The sequence below is a fragment of the Lepidochelys kempii genome, chromosome 1 (assembly GCF_965140265.1).
Source record: "Lepidochelys kempii isolate rLepKem1 chromosome 1, rLepKem1.hap2, whole genome shotgun sequence".
Taxonomy (NCBI): domain Eukaryota; kingdom Metazoa; phylum Chordata; order Testudines; family Cheloniidae; genus Lepidochelys; species Lepidochelys kempii.
The window spans coordinates 14,669,651-14,691,580 of NC_133256.1; the positions used below are offsets into that span (position 1 = coordinate 14,669,651).

The 21,930-nt window shown below is 47.5% G+C and overlaps 1 protein-coding gene across 7 annotated transcripts in view; it reads left to right on the plus strand.

The window, feature by feature from the left end:
• The window catches only part of CAPN5 (calpain 5), a 148,004-nt gene that overhangs the window by 11,358 nt on the left and 114,716 nt on the right, over window positions 1-21,930 (plus strand). For 4 of the 7 annotated variants that reach the window (XM_073335258.1, XM_073335268.1, XM_073335229.1 and 1 more), the window contains exon 2: window positions 7,107-7,207. The exons of 1 other annotated variant lie outside the window; for it this stretch is intronic. The gene's annotated coding sequence lies outside the window, so the exon portion shown is untranslated. Of the gene's footprint in view, window positions 1-3,189; window positions 3,391-4,861; window positions 5,062-7,106; window positions 7,208-21,930 lie in introns of those variants that run through there. 2 more of the 7 variants (XM_073335238.1, XM_073335244.1) reach the window with 2 other exon arrangements.

Consider the following 21,930-nt stretch of genomic DNA (forward strand, 5'->3'; position numbering starts at 1 on the left):
AGAGGAAGCATGTGGAGGAGATGGAGAGGATAAAGGCCCAGCAGAATATACCAACAAACCCTAGCAATCCTTCTCCAGGTACCACTTCCCATCCCAGAAAGTTCCCCACCTACAAGGCAGGTGATGATACTGAGGCCTTCTTAGAAAACTTCGAAAGGGCCTGCCTTGGGTACAACATCTCTACTGACCAATACATGGTAGAGCTGAGGCCGCAGCTCAGTGGACCCTTAGCTGAGGTGGCAGCTGAAATGCCTAAAGAACACATGAACAAGTATGAACTGTTTAAATCCAAGGCGAGAGTCAGAATGGGGATAACACCCGAGCAGTCTCGTCGGAGGTTCAGAGCCCTAAGGTGGAAACCAGACATGTCATTTACCCGACATGCCTACCACATTGTAAAACATTGGGATGCCTGGATATCAGGAGCAAGTGTTGAATCTCCAGTAAATTTGCCCTTCCTAATGCAAATGGAACAATTCTTAGAGGGTGTTCCTGAGGAAATAGAAAGATACATCCTAGATGGGAAACCCAAAACTGTAATTGAGGCAGGAGAGATTGGAGCCAGATGGGTGGAGGTGGCAGAGAAGAAGAAAACTGGTCGCAGTTGGAGCGGAGACCAGTCTCGTCGGAGGTTCAGAGCCCTAAGGTGGAAACCAGACATGTCATTTACCCGACATGCCTACCACATTGTAAAACATTGGGATGCCTGGATATCAGGAGCAAGTGTTGAATCTCCAGTAAATTTGCCCTTCCTAATGCAAATGGAACAATTCTTAGAGGGTGTTCCTGAGGAAATAGAAAGATACATCCTAGATGGGAAACCCAAAACTGTAATTGAGGCAGGAGAGATTGGAGCCAGATGGGTGGAGGTGGCAGAGAAGAAGAAAACTGGTCGCAGTTGGAGCGGAGACCAGAAGGGACCACCCCAGACCACACCCTATTACCGGGGGCCGCCCAAAGCCCCACCTACCTCCCAAAGAACCCTCCAGACCCCTTATCGTCCCACCACCCCGTTCTCCAGCAACCCTCCTCGCCCCAGTGACCCGTCAGCTGGACGATGTTTTAAGTGTAACGAGCTGGGGCATGTAAAGGCCAACTGCCCCAAGAACCCCAACAGATTACAGTTCATTGCACCGGAATCACACCAGAGGTCCACAGGCCCAGATACCTCCCAGATACCCTTGGAGCGGAGGGAAACTGTGAGTGTGGGTGGGAAGAAGGTCACCGCGTGGAGGGACACCGGAGCACAAGTGTCAGCTATCCATGCTTCCTTAGTGGACCCCAATTTAATCAACCCAGAGATCCAAGTGACGATTCAACCCTTCAAGTCCAACTCTTTCAATTTGCCTACAGCCAAGTTGCCTGTCCAGTACAAGGGCTGGTCAGGAATGTGGACTTTTGCAGTCTATGATGATTATCCCATCCCCATGCTGTTGGGGGAAGACTTGGCCAATCATGTGAAGCAGGCCAAGAGGGTGGGAATGGTCACCCGCAACCAGGCTAAACAAGCCGTGAGGCCTAGCTCTGTTCCGGAAACTTCTATCAGGACCCAGTCAGAGGTGATGGACCTGGACCCCAGGCCAATGTCTGCAACAGCAGTAGTGGATCCAGTCCCAGAGACCCAGACGGAACCAGAACCGGAACCAGCCGAACAACCAACACCAGACCCCGTGTCAGCACTGAATCCAGTACTTGCAACCTCAACACCAGAGGGCCCCACCGAACCTGAACTGGCAGCAGCCGATAACCCTACACAAGAGGCTCAGCCGGAGCCTGAATCCCAACATAGTACACCAGCGGAGAGCGGTTCACAGTCAACAGAAACAGCTCCATCCCCTATATCGCTTCCAGAGGGACCAAGCCTAGGTCCACAATCCCATGAGGAACTGATGTCTCCAGCATCAAGGGAACAGTTCCAGACCGAACAGGAAGCAGATGAAAGCCTCCAGAGAGCTTGGACGGCGGCACGGAGCAACCCACCGCCTCTCAGCTCTTCTAATCGATCCAGGTTTGTTGTAGAAAGAGGACTTTTATACAAGGAAACTCTTTCTGGGGGACACCAGGAAGACTGGCATCCTCAGAGACAGTTGGTAGTTCCAACTAAATACCGGGCCAAGCTCTTGAGCTTAGCCCATGATCACCCTAGTGGCCATGCTGGGGTGAACAGGACCAAAGACCGTTTGGGGGGGTCATTCCACTGGGAGGGAATGGGCAAGGATGTTTCTACCTATGTCCAGTCTTGTGAGGTGTGCCAAAGAGTGGGAAAACCCCAAGACCAGGTCAAAGCTCCTCTCCAGCCACTCCCCATCATTGAAGTTCCATTTCAGCGAGTAGCTGTGGATATTCTGGGTCCTTTTCCGAAAAAGACACCCAGAGGAAAGCAGTACATACTGACTTTCATGGATTTTGCCACCCGATGGCCGGAAGCAGTAGCTCTAAGCAACACCAGGGCTAAAAGTGTGTGCCAGGCACTAGCAGACATTTTTGCCAGGGTAGGTTGGCCCTCTGACATCCTCACAGATGCAGGGACTAATTTCCTGGCAGGAACTATGAAAAACCTTTGGGAAGCTCATGGGGTAAATCACTTGGTTGCCACTCCTTACCATCATCAAACAAATGGCATGGTGGAGAAGTTTAATGGAACTTTGGGGGCCATGATACGTAAATTCGTAAATAAGCACTCCAATGATTGGGACCTAGTATTGCAGCAGTTGCTCTTTGCCTACAGAGCTGTACCACATCCCAGTTTAGGGTTTTCCCCATTTGAACTTGTATATGGCCGTGAGGTTAAGGGGCCATTGCAGTTGGTGAAGCAGCAATGGGAGGGATTTACACCTTCTCCAGGAACTAACATTCTGGACTTTGTAACCAACCTACAAAACACCCTCCGAACCTCTTTAGCCCTTGCTAGAGGAAACTTAAAGGATGCTCAAAAAGAGCAAAAAGCCTGGTATGATAAACATGCCAGAGAGCGTTCCTTCAAAGTAGGAGACCAGGTCATGGTCTTAAAGGCGCTCCAGGCCCATAAAATGGAAGCATCGTGGGAAGGGCCATTCGTGGTCCAGGAGCGCCTGGGAGCTGTTAATTATCTCATAGCATTCCCCACCTCCAACCGAAAGCCTAAGGTGTATCATATTAATTCTCTAAAGCCCTTTTATTCCAGAGAATTAAAGGTTTGTCAGTTTACAGCCCAGGGAGGAGACGACGCTGAGTGGCCTGAAGGTGTCTACTACGAAGGGAAATGTGCTGGTGGTGTGGAAGAGGTGAACCTCTCCATGACCCTTGGGCGTATGCAGCGACAGCAGATCCAGGAGCTGTGCACTAGCTACGCGCCAACGTTCTCAGCCACCCCAGGACTGACTGAACGGGCATACCACTCCATTGACACAGGTAATGCTCACCCAATTAGGGTCCAACCTTACCGGGTGTCTCCTCAAGCTAAAACTGCTATAGAACGGGAGATCCAGGATATGTTACAGATGGGTGTAATCCGCCCCTCTGAAAGTGCATGGGCATCTCCAGTGGTTCTAGTTCCCAAACCAGATGGGGAAATACGTTTTAGCGTGGACTACCGTAAGCTAAATGCTGTAACTTGCCCAGACAACTATCCCATGCCACGCACAGATGAACTATTAGAGAAACTGGGAAGGGCCCAGTTCATCTCTACCTTGGACTTAACCAAGGGGTACTGGCAGGTACCGCTAGATGAATCTGCCAAGGAAAGGTCAGCCTTCATCACACATCTCGGGCTGTATGAATTTAATGTACTCCCTTTCGGGCTGCGAAATGCACCCGCCACTTTCCAAAGACTTGTAGATGGTCTCCTAGCGGGATTAGGAGAATATGCAGTCGCCTACCTTGACGATGTGGCCATATTTTCGGATTCCTGGGCAGACCACCTGGAACATCTACAAAAAGTCCTTGAGCGCATAAGGGAGGCAGGACTAACTGTTAAGGCTAAGAAGTGTCAAATAGGCCTAAACAGAGTGACTTACCTTGGACACCAGGTGGGTCAAGGAACTATCAGCCCCCTACAGGCCAAAGTGGATGCTATCCAAAAGTGGCCTGTCCCAAAGTCAAAGAGACAGGTTCAATCCTTCTTAGGCTTGGCTGGTTATTTCAGACGATTTGTACCGCACTACAGCCAAATGGCTGCCCCACTGACAGACCTAACCAAAAAGAAACAGCCAAATGCTGTTCAGTGGACCGGAAAGTGTCAGAAGGCCTTTAACAAGCTTAAAGCGACACTCATGTCTGACCCTGTACTAAGGGCCCCAGACTTTGACAAACCGTTCCTAGTAACCACAGATGCATCCGAGCGTGGTGTGGGAGCAGTTTTAATGCAGAAAGGACCTGATCAAGAATTCCACCCTGTAGTGTTTCTCAGCAAAAAACTGTCTGAGAGGGAAAGCAACTGGTCAGTCACTGAAAAAGAATGTTATGCCATTGTCTACGCTCTGGAAAAGCTACGCCCATATGTTTGGGGACGGCGTTTCCACCTGCAAACCGACCATGCTGCACTAAAGTGGCTTCACACCGTCAAAGAAACTAACAAAAAACTTCTTCTGTGGAGTTTAGCTCTCCAAGATTTTGATTTCGACATCCAACACATCTCAGGAGCTTCTAACAAAGTGGCTGATGCACTCTCCCGTGAAAGTTTCCCAGAATCAACTGGTTAAAATCGTCCTTGAGATGTGGAAAATATTGTTAGTCTTTATGTACTTGGTAGTATATTTAGAGATGCATGTGTCTTATTAACTCTGTTTTCCTAGAGCTCCAGGAAGAAATCCCAGCCAGTGTTTCACCCTAGCTGAGATTTGGGGGGCGTGTCATAAATATAAAGGGAAGGGTAAACCCCTTTGAAATCCCTCCTGGCCAGGGGAAAGCTCCTCTCACCTGTAAAGGGTTAAGAAGCTAAAGGTAGCCTCGCTGGCACCTGACCAAAATGACCAATGAGGAGACAAGATACTTTCAAAAGCTGGGAGGAGGGAGAGGAACAAAGGGTCTGTCTGTAGTCGTCTTGGCCGGGGACAGAACAGGAATGGAGTCTTAGAACTTTTAGTAAGTAATCTAGCTAGGTATGTGTTAGATTATGATTTCTTTAAATGGCTGAGAAAAGAATTGTGCTGAATAGAATAACTATTTCTGTCTGTGTATCTTTTTTGTAACTTAAGGTTTTGCCTAGAGGGGTTCTCTATGTTTTTTTAATCTAATTACCCTGTAAGATATATACCATCCTGATTTTACAGGGGGGATTTCTTTATTTCTATTTACTTCTATTTTTTATTAAAAGTCTTCTTGTAAAACACTGAATGCTTTTTCATTGTTCTCAGATCCAAGGGTTTGGGTTTGTGGTCACCTATGCAAATTGGTGAGGCTTTTTATCCAACATTTCCCAGGAAAGGGGGGGTGCAAGTGTTGGGAGGATTGTTCATTGTTCTTAAGATCCAAGGGTCTGGGTCTGTGGTCACCTATGCAAATTGGTGAGGCTTTTTACCAAACCTTGTCCAGGAAGTGGGGTGCAAGGTTTTGTGAAGTATTTTGGGGGGAAGGACGCGTCCAAACAGCTCTTCCCCAGTAACCAGTATTAGTTTGGTGGTGGTAGCGGCCATTCCAAGGACAACGGGGGTAATATTTGTTACCTTGGGGAAGTTTTGACCTAAGCTGGTAAAGATAAGCTTAGGAGGTTTTTCATGCAGGTCCCCACATCTGTACCCTAGAGTTCAGAGTGGGGGAGGAACCTTGACAGACCCCCACTGAGAGAAGGTAAATTCCTGTCAGCATCCACTGAGCGTACCTTGGTTCCTTTGTTTAAAAGAGCCGTAGCTGGGGTTCTCCACGCCCCCGACAAGGGGAAGGTAACATAGCCTCACGCAGCCGGCTTGTGTTTATTTGTGTCACGGTAGCAGCAGGGGGCCCGGTCGGAGATCAGGGCCCCATTGTGCTAGGTGCATAAGTGCACATAGTAAGAGACAGACCTTGGGGAGGTCACCGTGCAAACAGACCCCAGACGTATTATCTCCTTTCTACAGGTGGGGAACAGAGGGTACCATCTACACTGTGCTAAAGTGATAAAGGAGCCCCGGTATGGCCCCCGGCTGGCCCAAGTCAGCTGATTTGGGCTCGTGGGGCTTGGGCTGGGAGGCTATAAACTTTCAGTGTGGACGTTTGGGCTTTAGGACCCTGTGAGGGGGGAGCCTGAATGTCTATACTGCATTTTTATAGCCCTGGAGCCCCCACCCTCCTGCCAGCCTGAGTCAGATGGCCAGGGCCACCCACAGGTCTTCTATTACAGTGCCGCCATGCCCTGAGGGTCTGAGGGCTTGTCTATACGAACTTGTGTTTGTGGCAAGCTGGGGTGTCAGTCTACCTCGCACTAGTGTGCCATACACTACGTGTCCATGTGGGTCCTGCTGCCATGCACTAAAAGCTCCCTCGTGCACTTTGATCCACTCTGCTTGGAAACAGGAGTGGACCAAACTGCACTAGGGAACTTGTAGTTTGCAGCAGAAGGGTCCGCACAGACACCCAGGGCAAGGCAGTTACACCTCAGCTTGCCGCGAGCTAAGAGATTGTACAGACAAGCCCCAAGACTGTGGGTACGTCTACTGCATTGTACACCCAGGTCTGTGGACTTGTACTTGTATACTTTGTGTTCCCAAATCCGAGCTTGAGTGTCCACGCTGCCTTGTAAATCAAGGTTTACAATTTCTGGACGAGGGTCACACAGCTGTACGAATACGTCCATACTTGACTATGCAGATCTTCTGACTCAGCTCTGTGGCGTGAGCTGTGTCCACACTGCAAAATGACCGGGTTTGGACCCAAGTCATAGTGGGACTTGAGCACTGATCCAAGCCCTAGCAGAGTTCTAGGACCCAGGACCTGAATGCTTGCTGGCCCGTGTTAGGCTCATTCATGTGTGGATGGAAAGGGGGCTTGGGCTCAAACCTGAGTTAGAGCCTGGGCTAAGTGTGGACATAACCTAAGTGACTTGCCCAAGGTCACACAGGGAATCTGTGGCAGAGCCAGGAATTTAACCCAGGTCTCCTGGACCGGGTCCAGTGCCTGAACTACAATACCCTCTTCCCCTCTCTCTCTCTTAGGGACTGTTGTGTGAGGAACTCCTGACCCCTAGGAACTATTGCTCAGATGTCAGCCTGACCCAAAATCCTTGATCCAAACCAACTCCCAAGCTTTATGACAGGTAGGTCCCAAGTTTGCAGCTCAGATCTCTCTCTCTCTCTCTCTCTCTCTCTCTCTGCTTTTGTTGTTTGTAGGTCGCTGTGGGTCTTTATGGATTCTGTAAAATGTCCTGCTGACTTCCCTAGGAGTGGGAGGAGGTGCTGGCCATGCTAAATTGCTGTAGATTAGCAGAAGTCTTTGAAATATGATGAGTTAAGCCCTCTTCACCCTGGCCCATGCAGGTGGCTGCTTCTTATCCACACAGGGATAAGACTTCTGTGGAGTCCTGGAGAAATCTTTTTAACACCGCCTACAACGTTTATTCACAATGGCAGGAGATGGGACACTAGATGGTGTGAGGGGGAGGGCTCTGAGTTACTGCAGAGAATTCTTTCCCCGGTATCTGGTTGCTGGGTCTTGCTCACATGCTCAGGGTCTAACTGGTCTCCATATTTGAGGTCCAAAAGGAATTTTCCCCCAGGCAGATTGGCAGAGACCCTGGGGGGTTTTCACCTTCCTGTGCAGCATGGGGTAGGAGTCACTTGCAGGTTTAAACTAGCGGAAATGGTGGATTCTCTGTGACTTAAAAAGAAAAGGAGGACTTGTGGCACCTTAGAGACTAACCAATTTATTTGAGCATAAGCTTTCGTGATGCATCTGATGAAGTGAGCTGTAGCTCACGAAAGCTTATGCTCAAATAAATTGGTTAGTCTCTAAGGTGCCACAAGTACTCCTTTTCTTTTTGCGAATACAGACTAACACGGCTGTTACTCTGATCTCTGTAACTTGATGTTTTAAAATCATGATCTGAGGATTTCAGTAACTCAGCCAGAGATTAGGGGTCTATCACAGGAATGGGTGGGTGAGGTTCTGGGGCCTGCAATGTGCAGGAGGTCAGACTCACTAGATCATCACAATAGTCAGTTCTGGCCTTAAAGTCTGTGAGAAGCAGCCCGTCACCTGAGTAACTGTTTGAGGCCTGATTCTCTCTCTAGTTACATGTGGGAGCAAGGTGCCGTGTGGCTGTCAGGGAGGTGGCTAGTGCACAAGGCCTGCAGGGGGGTTGCTGCTGTGTGGTTAAAGTCTCAGTACATGGAGTTACTGCCCCTTTATAAACCTTCCTCTGTTCACTCAGGTGACACCAGAACAGGTAGGTGACTTTTGCTCCACTAAAGTTGCCCCAGAGTTGCTGTAAAGTGAATGCCCGTCATTGGAAGGGGTGGTGAAAGGGAAGAGCTGGCCTGTACCCTGCAATGATGTACAGCTCAGATGAAGTGAGCTGTAGCTCACGAAAGCTTATGCTCAAATAAATTTGTTAGTCTCTAAGGTGCCACAAGTACTCCTTTTTCTTTTTGTGAATACAGACTAACACGGCTGCTACTCTGAAAGCTCAGGGTGGGTGTGCTTAGCAGCTAGCAAAGCCCACGCGTGCTGCTCTGGGCCGCCATGTTGAGGGGAAATGCTAAGGAGAAGCCTCAACAAACCCGTGCAGGAAAATGCCCTGCCACACTGCAGCCTGGGCAGGGGTACGGCATCCTGCCATGCCCACAAATCCTAGGCGAGGGCACACGGCCACGCCCACATGAGCTGTGCGTAGGTAAGGGGAACGGCTCCTTAGAGCTACGTAAAATGTGTCACGTGGGGGCAGGGACCTGGGCGGCCCATTCCCAAAGCAATGTGTCACCGCGTGCGGTGCGGCCCTTTGCCGTAGATGCCCCCCAGCCACAAACAAGGCTATGCCCCCGTTGTGTCCCATAGACAGAGCCTGGTGCACCTCCCGTGGCATGCCACTGCGCATATGGCCTTAACGTGATAGGTATGATCCTCAGACACTCTCCTCAGCCCGGTACGTTCTCCCTCCATCCTGGCTGGGGTGGCCAAAGAATAAATGCATGGATCCGTAGTGGGAATGCAGGCCCTGCTGTCCAGCATGGTGTGAGCTGTGGAGTGCAGAAAGGGCAGGAAGAACTTTTCAGCCCGGAAACTGCTGTAACATGGGCTGGGGCAATGTACGTTGCAGGCCCCCAGTGAGAGTCTACTATGTATGCATCTGATGAAGTGAGCTGTAGCTCACGAAAGCTTATGCTCAAATAAATTGATTAGTCTCTAAGGTGCCACAAGTCCTCCTTTTCTTTTTGCGAATACAAACTAACACGGCTGCTATTCTGAAACCTATGTACATAGTAGACTCTCACCGGGGGGCCTGGCTTGGGGAAGGTTTTACACTAGAGTTGTTGGGTTAGCCAGAACCATCCCCAAACACTGGGAGATGGTCTCACCTGGATCTGGACTTTGTGACTGGCCTACAAGGGTTGAGCTAAAACCCTGGATGCAGAGATCCTGGAACTCTGGGAATGTCCTGAACCAGAGGACACCTCCCTAGGTCTATAGTGCTGCATAATTTAACCAATGGGAAAAAAATTCATGGCCCTGCCACACCTGTGGGAGGAAAACAGCTGAGGGCGGTCCTGCAAGGATGCAGAGCTGGATAAACAGAGCATGTATCGCCATGGTGACTAAGCCAATTTAGATATCTATCAACTCTTAATTAGGGGAGTGCACCCATTGTAGTTACGCCAAGCCTGTGTTGGCATTGGGCAGTGAGTCACTACTAAAGGTTGAGCTGAGCAGATGCTTCCCCATGAGTCTGACAGCTTGGTCTTCGTTGGCTCTGTTTTCATTTGAAAGAAGAATGAAACTCTCTCTAGCCTTTGGAGTTGCAAGGAAAGTCTTCAAGATGTGACCTGCGGCAAGGATGTCTGCCTGAGTCTGCAGACAGCCTGGAACTTCCTTGTATCAGGAGCTGCCGTGGTGTGGTATATGTGTCAAATGCTGTCCATTGTAGTGGCTAGTAATGTGCCCTATCAACTCTTCAGTGTTGTGGTCCTAAAACAGTGACCTGTGATCTCTTTGGCACTGAGCTAGCAGCATGGATATTTACGGCTCTGTAAATGATTTTTACAATAGTGGGACCAAGGGTAATTGGAGGTTCAGCGTGGGCATAGCCATGTGCTATAGTTTATCTATGCTAGGAATTCTCTGGAACAGTGAAACTTCAGTTATCTGAACCCCAGACCTCTCAGTCCTGGTCCCCAAAGTCCATTATTTCCACTAAAAGCTCTTCTGCCTGACCTGAACCATTCCCCTTGCCCTCATGCCTCAATTATCTGAACAGTATATGTCGAATGTCTAGACCAGCGGCTCTCAACCTTTCCAGACTATTGTACCCCTTTCAGGAGGCTGATTTGCCTTGCATACCCGCACGTTTCACCTGATTTAAAACCTGCTTGCTGACAAAATCAGACACGAAAGTACAGAAGTGTCACAGCCCACTATTACTGAACAATGGCCGACATTCTCATTTTTACCATATAATTATAAAATAAATCAATTGGAATATAAATACTGTACTTACATGTCAGTGATCATATATAGAGCAGTATAAACTGGTCATTGGATGAAATTTTAGTTTGTGCTGACTTTGCTAGTGCTTATTATGGAGCCTGCTGATGTATCCCCTGGAAGACCTCTGAGTACCCCCAAGGGTATGCGTACCCCTGGTTGAGAACTACTGGTCCGGACTGGTGTCTGTAGGGGCCCAGTCCTGCTCCCTTTGTAGACAATGAGGCTCTTTCCATTAGCTTTAATGGGAGATTCTTTTGCAGTAGATAATACAAGTGTATGTTCAGTCCACACCTACAAAGACAACATCCCTGTATTGCCAAGGGTAACCCATATGGGTACTAACAGGGAGTTCCTGGGAAACCACCACAGCCAGGCTGGACATATCTAACAGCTTGTAAGTAACACAACTGGCCTGTATTCAAAGCAAAGCATAAGTCAGGGGATAGCTAGTGATTACAATAGGCTAATAAGTAATCAGGTCTGCTAGATGCCAAATGATCTAGACCATAAGCTCTTTAGGGCATGACCCTCAGGCTGAACTGAGACTCCGGGAATATCACAGTCCCATTACCCCAGCGCAGAAGAGAGACTCAAAGGCCTTTTCCTCTTGGGTGTCTTTAGGTGGTGAACGGGTGTGCGTGTCCACACAATCTGAATGTGGATGGGAAGAGATGTTTATATATAGGGGGTCTGAATATCCTCCAGGTCATAGTCCCCAGCCCCTTTTCCTCCCAGAATATAATTATCCAAATGCTCGTTTGTGACATTCCCTTGTGTCTTGTCTCAAGCCGGATTGAAAGCTCTCTGGGTATGGACTGTCTCTGTGTCTGTACAGTGAGGCCTGGAAGAAGATTCCTGTAATTTACCAGAGCTGTGATTTGTTACAAGCCCTGGGGAGTTACGGGCATGCTCAGAATGTGTGCTTCGTGGGCTCACTCTCTCTTTTACGGCTCCTGCTGCTGCTTGTAATTATTAACTGGCTTGTCATGAAGCAAGTGGGTCAGGGCTGCCAAGAGCACAGAGGGAGGAGATGAGGAATTGATACGCCAAGAAGTGTATTTTCCAAGGGAGGTTTATCCAGCTGCAGAGCTCAGTAATAGATGGTTCTTTACTGGTTGTATGCTGCATCTTGAGCTCTAGATCAAAAGTCATAGGGGTGAGGGGGAATCATAATAGCTTCTCCCAAATTCTGATATGTGCGTAGGGCTTTGGAGCAGCCCTCTAGGCCACGTGTGCTGTATATACAGCCTCTGTGCACAGCAAAGAGGAACGGTCCTCGGAGGTGGGCCATTATGGCCTCTCCGTTGGGGTGTGCGGGGTGGAGCCAGAAAGGAGAAGGAGCCTTCCCGTCACACCAGGCTTTAGGGGAGCTAGGCAGAGTGTTTGCTTCCTGGGCATTCAGGGGGAAGAGCTATGCTCCATGCCAAGCTCCCGCTGCAGATCCCTCTGATACCTGAGCAGGGTTAATGGGTTAGTTCCCACTGGGGCTACTGCCCGGCTGCTACCGCACAGACACAGCGGGTAGCTAATGCCAGCATTGTAGTGGGGGGTGGTTTGGGCATCTGGATGTGCAGAGATGTGTGAAGCACCCTGCTCCTACACAAGGCACAGGAGGAACTCCTTCCCCTTCCCCTGACAGAACAGCTGGGAAGGAAGGTATGGTAATTCCTGCCCTGCACAGGTTTCTCTTGTGTGGGGGAGAGGCTGTTGCCGACAGGCTTAGCTGATCCAGACAGGTTAACTGGGCTGGAAGGAGCTGGGAGTTTCGTGGAAACTTGTTTGCTGCTTTGAGCTTGGCTTTTGCCTCTTCCCAAGGGTTCCCCCTGAATTTCAGACTCAAAGAACCCCCAGATCTCCAAAGGGAAGGGGACTGGTCTTGCTTGGCGCAGTGTGGTCCAACAGGTACAGCACGGGGCGGGGTCTCTGCACTCCATGTTCTGCCACTCACCCCCTGGGTGTCCTTGGGCAAGTCACTTCACCTCTCTGGGCCACTGTTTCCCCTGCCAATTCCTTGCCTGTCTTGTCTAATTATATTGTGCGTGTGTGTACCTATGTATGTACAGCACCCAGCTTACTGGGTCTTGATCTCAGTTGGATAGATGGTAGATGCTACTGTATGGCAGATACATTTGCTCTGAACTCCCAACTTTCCCCCTCCTCACCCCTCGGCACATCTTCATCCCTCCCTTTTCTGCACCGTGCAGCCAGCTCTTCCACGGGAAGGTGGTTTTGCTGTTACAAATTGGATGGCGGCACAGAAAGGAAGCTGTGGCTTGAGCGTAGCAGATGCGGGCAGGGTGTGAGGCAAACGGCTACACTTCAGAGCGCAGGGGACCACATGGTCGATATCTCACTGCAGAGTTCTAGGACTTTATATTGTCCGAGCACCTCGCATACAGCTCGTTGGCGACAGTGTGGCGGGGGAGGCAGGTTTTATCCCCACTTCACAGGTTGGTGCTGTCAAACAAGAAGCCAGAGACCTACTTTTTCTGGCGTGCCGAGCAGACACAACTCCACTGCTATCCCTCCCATCCGGCACCAGGCAGGCAGACAACGAGTTGGGTTTTCCGCTTTTCTGCTAGATGTTTCTGTCCGTAGCCTTATTCTCCTGGCCGGCTCCCATTCCATGTGTGTTCTCGCTGATATGCAGATTGTGAGCTCTCTGGGTCCAGTCCAAGGGACTGTCTTCCTAGTGGCTTGTCTGTGCAGCATCTAGGACTACGGGGACCTGGTCTTTGCTCAGAGGATCCTTTCTCTACCACGGTGGAAAGCACCATAGTTTTCCCTGTCACTCAAGCCCATAATCTTGGCTTTGTCTTTGACTCTGCCATCATTCTCTCTCTCCCCCGCCCCCCACACATCCAGGTTGTGTCTCCAGCTGTCACTTCTTCCTGCACAACCACTCAGCAATCAGACAGCAGCTCTGTGCCCATGCTGCCAAAGGTCTTGTCCAAGCCTTCATCTCAGGGCTTGACCTCATCTCCTGCTGTTTAGCCTAGCTGGCTCCTGCCATCCCTCCAGCCCATTCACAATGCTGCAGCTAAGATCATCTTCTTGGCCTGTCGCTCTGATTGTCACTCCATCTTTAAATCCCTCCATTGCCCCCCTGCCCCTTCACCTTGTCAAACATACCTTGTCCTCACTTACAAAACCCTCTACAGTTTATCCCTACTTTCCCTCTGCATCCTATTATCTTGACTCCCGAGATTTGAGCCTCTATTGCCTGAGTCCGCTTTTCTTTGACAAGCACTTTCCTGCTTTCTCTCCCTTAGGAGTGCGAAAAGCTCCAAGTCACAATCCGTAAAACCACCACCATGCCCTAGTCCCAGTCCCAGAATACAGGCAGGAGACTGCAACTTGCTAAATAAATACGTTGCTCTTACTCAGCGCTTTTCATCAGTAGATCTCAAAGCACTTTACAAAGAAGGCCAGTATTGCGATCTCCATTTTACCAGATGGGGAAACTGAGGCACAGGGTGGGACATGACTTGCCCGAAGTCACCCAGCAGGCCAGTGGCTGAGCTGGAAGAGACTGAAAGCTCCTTGAGGCGCGGACCAGCTTTTTGTTCTGTGTTTGTACAGCACCTAGCACAATGGGGTCCTGGCCCTGACTAGAGCTCCTAGGGGGTGGTGATTATTTATTATTGTACTACTGTACCTCCTAAGTCTGCCGAGGTCCAGTCCAAGGGTCTGTCCATTAGCACACCTGCCTCTACTGCTAACTGCGGAAGCATTGCTGCTGAGCATTGTGCACATCCTGTCAGACTTGTTGTCTCTCTCACTCCGTTTGTTCATGTTCCCCTGTTCGGTCTTGTGGTTCACACTGTCAGCTCCGTGGGCCGGGGACCATCACTTACCATACCTTTGCACAGTACCTTGCACAACGGGGCTTCCCTGGTTGAGGCCTTCAGGCGCTGTTGCAACAGAAGGGTTAAACAACCATGAAAGCCCCTTGAAGTCAATGGGAGACTTTCTGCTGACTGTGGTGGGTTTCGGATCGGGGCCTAGGACTGCATCATTGCGATCACTTCCTCCTTCAGCATCTCTCGGAGAAATAGCAGCTCCCAGGAGATAGCAGCGCATTGCGGGGGGGTCTAGAACTGGGTGCCAGCCGTGTCCACGGGCTCTGCCTGTGCGCGGCTTGGCGGCTGGTGAGTGAATGCCAGGAATGTGCCCTCCAGTGACTCCCTAGGAGGAAGCGCTTCTTGGGCGGAGGATATCCTGCCATTGTCAGAGCTGTGCATGGAGCCCGGGTCCTGCTCTTTCCGCATATCCCGAGTGCTGGTAAGAGGAGGGGAGCGACACTCGTGGCAAGGCAGAGTGCCCCTGTGGAAATGCTTACGCCAGCTCTGTGTATGGCAGGGGAGGTGTAGCGCAAGGACAGAGAGGAGGTGCAAATGGCCTCCCCCATGCAGGGGTCACTGGGGCTGCACCAGCCCTGAAAGCTGCCCTAACTCATGCCCCTATTTCAAATCCCCCCGTGGGGACTTGTGTGATGCATCTCAGGGCTGAGAATCACTTTCTTGCTACCTGCCTCCAGCACAAAGGAGTCTTGTCTGTACAAGCTGGGTGTCAGCCCCCTAACACAGCCAACCTGTCAGCCACTCTCTTCTGTGCTCCACCAGCCCCCTCTTTGCCTTGCAGGTTGATAACAGATGCACCCCAGTCTCTGAGTCCCTTCAAAGTTTCCCCCGTGGTATCCAGCCCCGATCGCTGGATACCCACAGAAATCCCAGATCCTGTGATCCCAGTGGGACAGTGTACCCTGGCTTTACCTTAGATCACTGCTGCTGTGTTACACACAGCACTTGAGTTCAATTATAAAACAAAAGGAAATGAGGTTCAAATAATAACCCGTAGGAGAGATGGGAAAATGGTTACGGAGAAAGCAAAATCGTAACATGCGTTCTAGAGACCAATGATTAACCTCTCGGCTAAAGAAGTTGATCTTGCCCAAAGTTCTCTTTGGCATTTGCCACCAAGCCTGACTGAGATCCCTTTTTCCTGAAGCAAACTTGCTGTCAGTTTACTTACTAGGTGAAGGATGCCAGGATGTCTGTTTGCACACCTGAATATACCAGAACAGACCTTTGTTGCTCACCTCAAGATAGGTTCTCCCCCATCTCCCGCTGTTTATCTTGATAGGTTCCCCCACCCCTCACTGGTTACCTCCTCCTGTTAGGTTTCAGAGTAACAGCCGTGTTAGTCTGTATTCGCAAAAAGTATTCTGTATTCTGATCTCAAAGTGACTATCCTTCAACAAAAAATCCTCAAACAGACTCCAACGAGAGACTGCTGAATTGGAATTAATTTGCAAATTGGATACAATTAACTTAAGCTTGAATAGAGACTGGGAATGGTTGATTCATTATAAAAAGTAACCTATTTCCCCTTTTCCCCCTCCCCAGTGTTCCTCAGACATTCTTGTTAAACCCTGGATTTGTGCTGGAAATGGCCCACCTTGATTATCATACACATTGGAAGGAGAGTGATCACTTTAGATAAGCTATTACCAGCAGGAGAGTGGGGTGGGGGGAGAGAAAACCTTTTGTAGTGGTAAACACCCATTTTTTCATGCTTTGTGTGTATAAAAACATCTTCTGTATTTTCCACTTTATGCATCCGATGAAGTGAGCTGTAGCTCACGAAAGCTTATGCTCAAATAAATTGGTTGGTCTCTAAGGTGCCACAAGTACTCCTTTTCTTTTCTCCTCCTGTTAGCTTCCTTCTGAAGTCTCTGCCAGCTCTTTGTTAGCATTTGACTTAGAATGCTCAGAGACTTCGGTCTAATGCCATGCAATACACAGCGCCCGCCCAGATAAGTGTCTCCCATCCCCTGTCTGGAGGAGTTTGTATCAAGACGCGCTGCCTTTGCGTGGCCTGTTTTTTAACTACAGACCTAGGTATACACACACTTAAAATGATGTTCTCTAACTCCTCATCTGTTCCCACACATACAGCTTGCAGTGGGGATGAAGACACAAGGTTTCATTAGACACCTTTTACATGACCCGCTTTGGTGAACTAGAATGTAAATCCCAGGTGCAGGGGATTCCTGTAACCCTGATGCACCCCTTAGGCCCTCTGCTAGTTGCATTCAGAAGTTCCTGGGTCACAGCTTGGCATGGCATAGAATCACTGAGGAGCAAGTCTGCCTTTGCATGCCCCCTCCTGCCCCTCTGGTTCACCCGCGCCCTGCCCCAGAGCATCTCCCCGATGTGTGCCCCAGCTACAGAGACTTGTAAGCATGTCCTGCACCCCCTTTATGCCAGCCTAACTGGTGCACAGGGGGCTGCAGGGCCAGGATGGTTAGGACCCTAACTTGTCCAAACATGTCACGTAGGTGAAATTGGTGTCCCCACTTGCAATGTTAAAACTGCCTGATGAAACTGCCCCTCAGCAATAGCGAGTGTTGTGTCTCCATACGCTCTGTCTAGACAACGGGTCTGCAAGTGTCTAGCTGTGTGAGGTGCTAATGACACTGTTGTTAGTAACAGGATCTGATCCAAAGCCTCCTGAAGCCGGAGAGAGTTTTGCCATTGATCTCAGTGGGTTTTGGATCAGGCTCCTGGAAACTTTCATTAGAATATCTTAATGCGCTTCACAAACATTAGTTAATTACACTCCACTTGAGTCCAAATTGTAAGGTTTTGTGGTTTAAAAAAATCCGCTTATCACACCAAAGCCCACCATACATGATTCTGCAGGTATTTATTTATTTATTTGGTTTAAGATTCCATTGTCAACAGGTTTGAAGCGAAACCTGCCCCTGTGGTGTTAGGAACCCCAGCGCTGAATCATTGTGAGAGCACAGGAGAAACCGCTACTGAAACTGACTTGAGATGCCTGTGAAACAGACATACCCATTTTCATTTGTCTCATCTAGCCACTAGACTGGGACTCGGGTGATTTGGATTCTGATTCTGACATTTGGTTTGTGACTTGGGCAGTTAACCTCTTTGGGTACATCTTCACTACCTACTGCATTGACGGGTAGTGATCGATCTCTTGGGGATCGATTTATCGCGTCTCGTCTAGATGCGATAAATCGATCCCCGAATTAACGCCTGTACTCCGCCTCGGTAGGAGGAGTAAGCGGAGTTGATGGGGGAGCTGCCGCGGTCGACTCACCGCCGTGAGGAGGGCCAGGTAAGTCGAACTAAGATACTTGGACTTCAGCTATGCGAATAGCGTAGCTGTGTTGTACCAATAAAATAAAAACCAGCAGGATCTTATTAAAGGGAAAAAGGCAAAATACCACATTTATTGTGAATACAGAAAGAATCATAGTAAGCAGTTAGTTATAGCTATAACATTCCATTCAATCTCATATTTATTCACACATTCATTCATACAAACACACACACACACACATACACACCCACACACACAGGTTCTGCAAGGTTGTTATCATAGTTACCAGCCTTAGAGTTGCTCATGCCAAGCCACTGGCCAGGTGGCCTGGACATGAGGAGGGAGCAGGGCCTTGTCAGATGCTCATCTGATGCTCCTGGAAGTTGGTTTGCAGAATCAGACCCCAAAGTTCTCACTTTTTAGAGTCTATTTTTATAGGAATTTCTTCCTATGCCAGTCTATGGGAATTGCTTCATCATGCTGTTGCTGAATCAATCAGCAGATAGCACATTCCTGACGGCTCCAAGATGTTATCTTGTTCTTTGGTTCTCCCATCCTTGAGGCTGTTGGGTGGATTCCAGTCTGCCCTCCGGGGTGGGGGTCGTCTGGTTATTTCCAATTGACGCCTTCTTCAGCCGATGGACACTGGATTCTTAGGCTGGCACCTCCCTGATCATTCAGTTATTATCCACACCAAGCATCCATCCACATACATCCTCTATCTCTATTTTAATCACAATTGTTAATACAACAAAAGGGCGGGGAGTCTCTGGGTGTTGTTTCTGTTGTTAGAGTATTGCTTTGAGTCTCTCTCTGTGTGAACTGCTTTGAGAACAGACTCTGTCTTAGAATGTACTAACACGGTTAGCAGCTTGCAAGTTTCACACATAGAGGGAGAGAAAGAGTACCAAAAACCAAGAGACCTCTTAATTAGTAATACCCTGGAATTTAAACTCTGGGGAATCAAACTCATTTGTGATTTTAATACAGAACTTCTTTAATATGATCCAACATAATCCCCCTTTTGACACTAAGATTTATAATCGTCAGTGTCACTTTCTATGTAGCCTATTCAAGAGAAAGTACTGTGAGGCAATTTGAGTTTATGATTCCAATTCATGCCACATACATGATCCTAGTGATGTATCTTTACTACAAGGTTCTGGGGCAACAGGCAAGGTGAGGCACACCCACTTTTGAGGAGTCCATTCGGTACAACCTCTAGTGTCCAATAGCTTCCCTCCCTCCCCAGCCCACTGGCTCAAGGTCCAGGGTAGCCAAAAGGATCCCATGTGTAATATGGGGAGAGGGTTAACCTTCAATACCTTTGCCTCCAGGGACTGTTGGTGTGCAATTTTGACAACAATTTCTCCCATTAACAAGTCTGGTTTACAATAGTGGAAACATATTGCATCCATTCATATTGATAAGTGTCAAACAATGATCTCTTTCTTTTTTAACAAATGCATCAAACCCTTAATATTTCCCAATATGACCCAGAACATTTTGTGTTCCAAAGTAGCTAGTGCAAGTATCTGCATTTCAGTGCATCCCATAGCTATGGCTGTGTAGTTTCCTATTTCTAATATATTTTTTTTTCTTATGGATAAGCCATGTGGTAGTATTAAGCCATTACTAAAGATTCCATTGGCCTTTTAGGTTACCCAGACCAATTTGGACCAAGTCTACATTGGCATGTACTTGTTTTTGTATCAGGCTGTCCTGTAGCTGGGACAGAAAGCTTAATTTATTTTTAAGTTCCTGCAGGTCTTCAGTATATATTTTTTTTTTAAACACACAACAGTGCTAGCAACAACACAAAACACAAGACAAAACATAGAACACAGAACACAATTTCTATTGTGACAGTAGATTCATGGTATTGGGTTGCTTTTCAGCTGGCAGCTTTTCCTGATTTTCTGAAAGACAAAAAGAACATGTTTCTACCCCTTTTGGGGTGGCAGATTATTGCTTAAAGTATTTCTTTTACAAATACCCTTGCTGATTGCAGGCAAAACAGAGAAATTGCCTCCATATTTTCCTGTTTTTGTTCTATAGGCAGGCCAGGTTTCAAAGGCTTTTATCTTTTAAGGGTTATGGGGAAATTATCCCACTGTTTAGTCATTAAATCCCTGAGTTTTCCTTCTTATACAGCAGACCAAGTTTATAATGTTTTTCCTGCTGTGTTAAGCTTTAAGTTTTATTTACAGGTAATAACTGAGAAGCATCATTACCATACGACCTTAAAGGATTTTTCCAAAAATCATACACACTATACGTTGTTACAGGGATACTTATTATCATTAAATTTATTAAAATTATCTTGTTATCCCATGCCTTTTATTTAGACAATTTGTTTGCTGACCAGGTATGTCCTTTATCTGCAGCTCCTTTGTGCTGCTAGTTCTTTCCTTCCTTTATCATTTAGGTAATTTGCATTTTCACAGAAACTTCCTGCTTTTGGATTTAAAACCATCAGCAGCTCAGAGACTCTATCTTAAAAGGGACACAATCAACTTTCACCAGAGTTTTGATTACTTTTAACTTCTGCTTCCAAAACACACAGCAATCTGAAAAAGAAAACCCAACCTATTGTGGCTCCCTTTGGAGCCCTAATAGCATTTTAATTAAGTAGCATGGTATGTTTGCATTTCTTTTGCCCCTTCTACAATATACCCTGCACATGTTCTGGGGCAAATGCACATTCCTTCCATAGTTTAACTTCTATAACATTATCCAGATCCATTTTTACATAAGGTGTCACTATTTCTTTTTTTGCTTACAGAGTTTTCATGTACCTTTATCAAAGTGACAGTCTGATTACTCAGAGCCATTTTAAGACTCAGTGTTTCTAACATTGCTCCTTTTTGTTTTGTGCACCTCACCCCTGCTGTTGCTTCAGAGAGGCACTGTCTTTTTTAATTTTTTTTTTTACTACAACTCTCATCTGCTATTTTGTTACAAAAACAAACAAACAAAAAACAAACAAAAAGAATCCAAAAATTTTTTTTTTTATATTCTCCTGATTTTGACTGCCCTGCTGCAGCCACAACTTAAAAACATTTTAAATTTTGTAAAGCATTGAGTTACCTTTTAAGGGTTAAATGCCAAATCCCAAAGCCAAACAACACTAATTACCTGTGTCTAGCAAAAAGGTCTGTCAGTTTTGCAACTTTGAATTAAAGAGTCAAATGGATTTTTAGTGGCATTATTTAAAAAAAACCAAAACTAACTGGTCCTTAGAACTTTACATATTTACACACACACAGACAGATACATACACATTTTCTTTTCCTTAACATCCCTTCCACACTGCTCTGTTTTTTACATCTTACATTCCCTTTATACATTTGAGGCAGTTAAGTTCCAATAGAACCCTCTTATGTTCTTTTAGCAAATTTGACTAAATTGTCCAGTCAAATGATTTTAATCAGATAGTTTATTTTTGCCTGGCTAATTTACAGACATTCCTTTGGAAAAGGGCCCATTTTTCTTTCAGAATGGCTGCAAAGAAACCAAGAATGCTCTAACACTTTTCCTTTTTAACATTTTCGGTTAAAAGTTGTTTGGGTGAAATACAAAGTTTAACTGCTTAATTCCCTCCAGCCTCTGCAGAGTTAACTTTTTTTTTTTTTTTTTTTTTTTACTCTCTTTTCTCTTTGTAATTATGCCTGGGGGTGCCGTACATAGGACCTTCTCCCCCTTTACCTGCCTCCCTCCAGCCTCTGCAGAGTTAACTTTTTCACTCTTTTTGTATTCCTGGAGTGCCTCTTTCACTATTTTCAGCTGGCTTTGGATATTTGTAGCCAGCACCTTCCAATTGTCTGCTCCCTTTTCCATTTGTGCCTTTTCCTCTTTACATGAAGACAAGCAGAGGGAAGAATCCTTACATGCCTCCCACAACAACCAAATTGCTGCTGCATCTCTTTTGGCAGCACTAGAAGGTTTGTATATGAGGATATACTGAGCCAATCTATCCTCTAGGTCCGAAATAGTGCAGACATCAGCTAGGCCTTGTTTAGTCCAAGGACTGTGCCCAAATTTTTGAAGGATTTGTTTAAAAGGTGTAATTTCTTTAACAAAAGGTGAGGTTGGAGTTCCTTCTGACTCCATTTCTCCCTCTAGTACTGGCTTACCCTGTTTTCTTTTAAACATCTTAACATGGATATTTCAATCTCTTTGTCACTGCTGGTATTACTTAGCAAG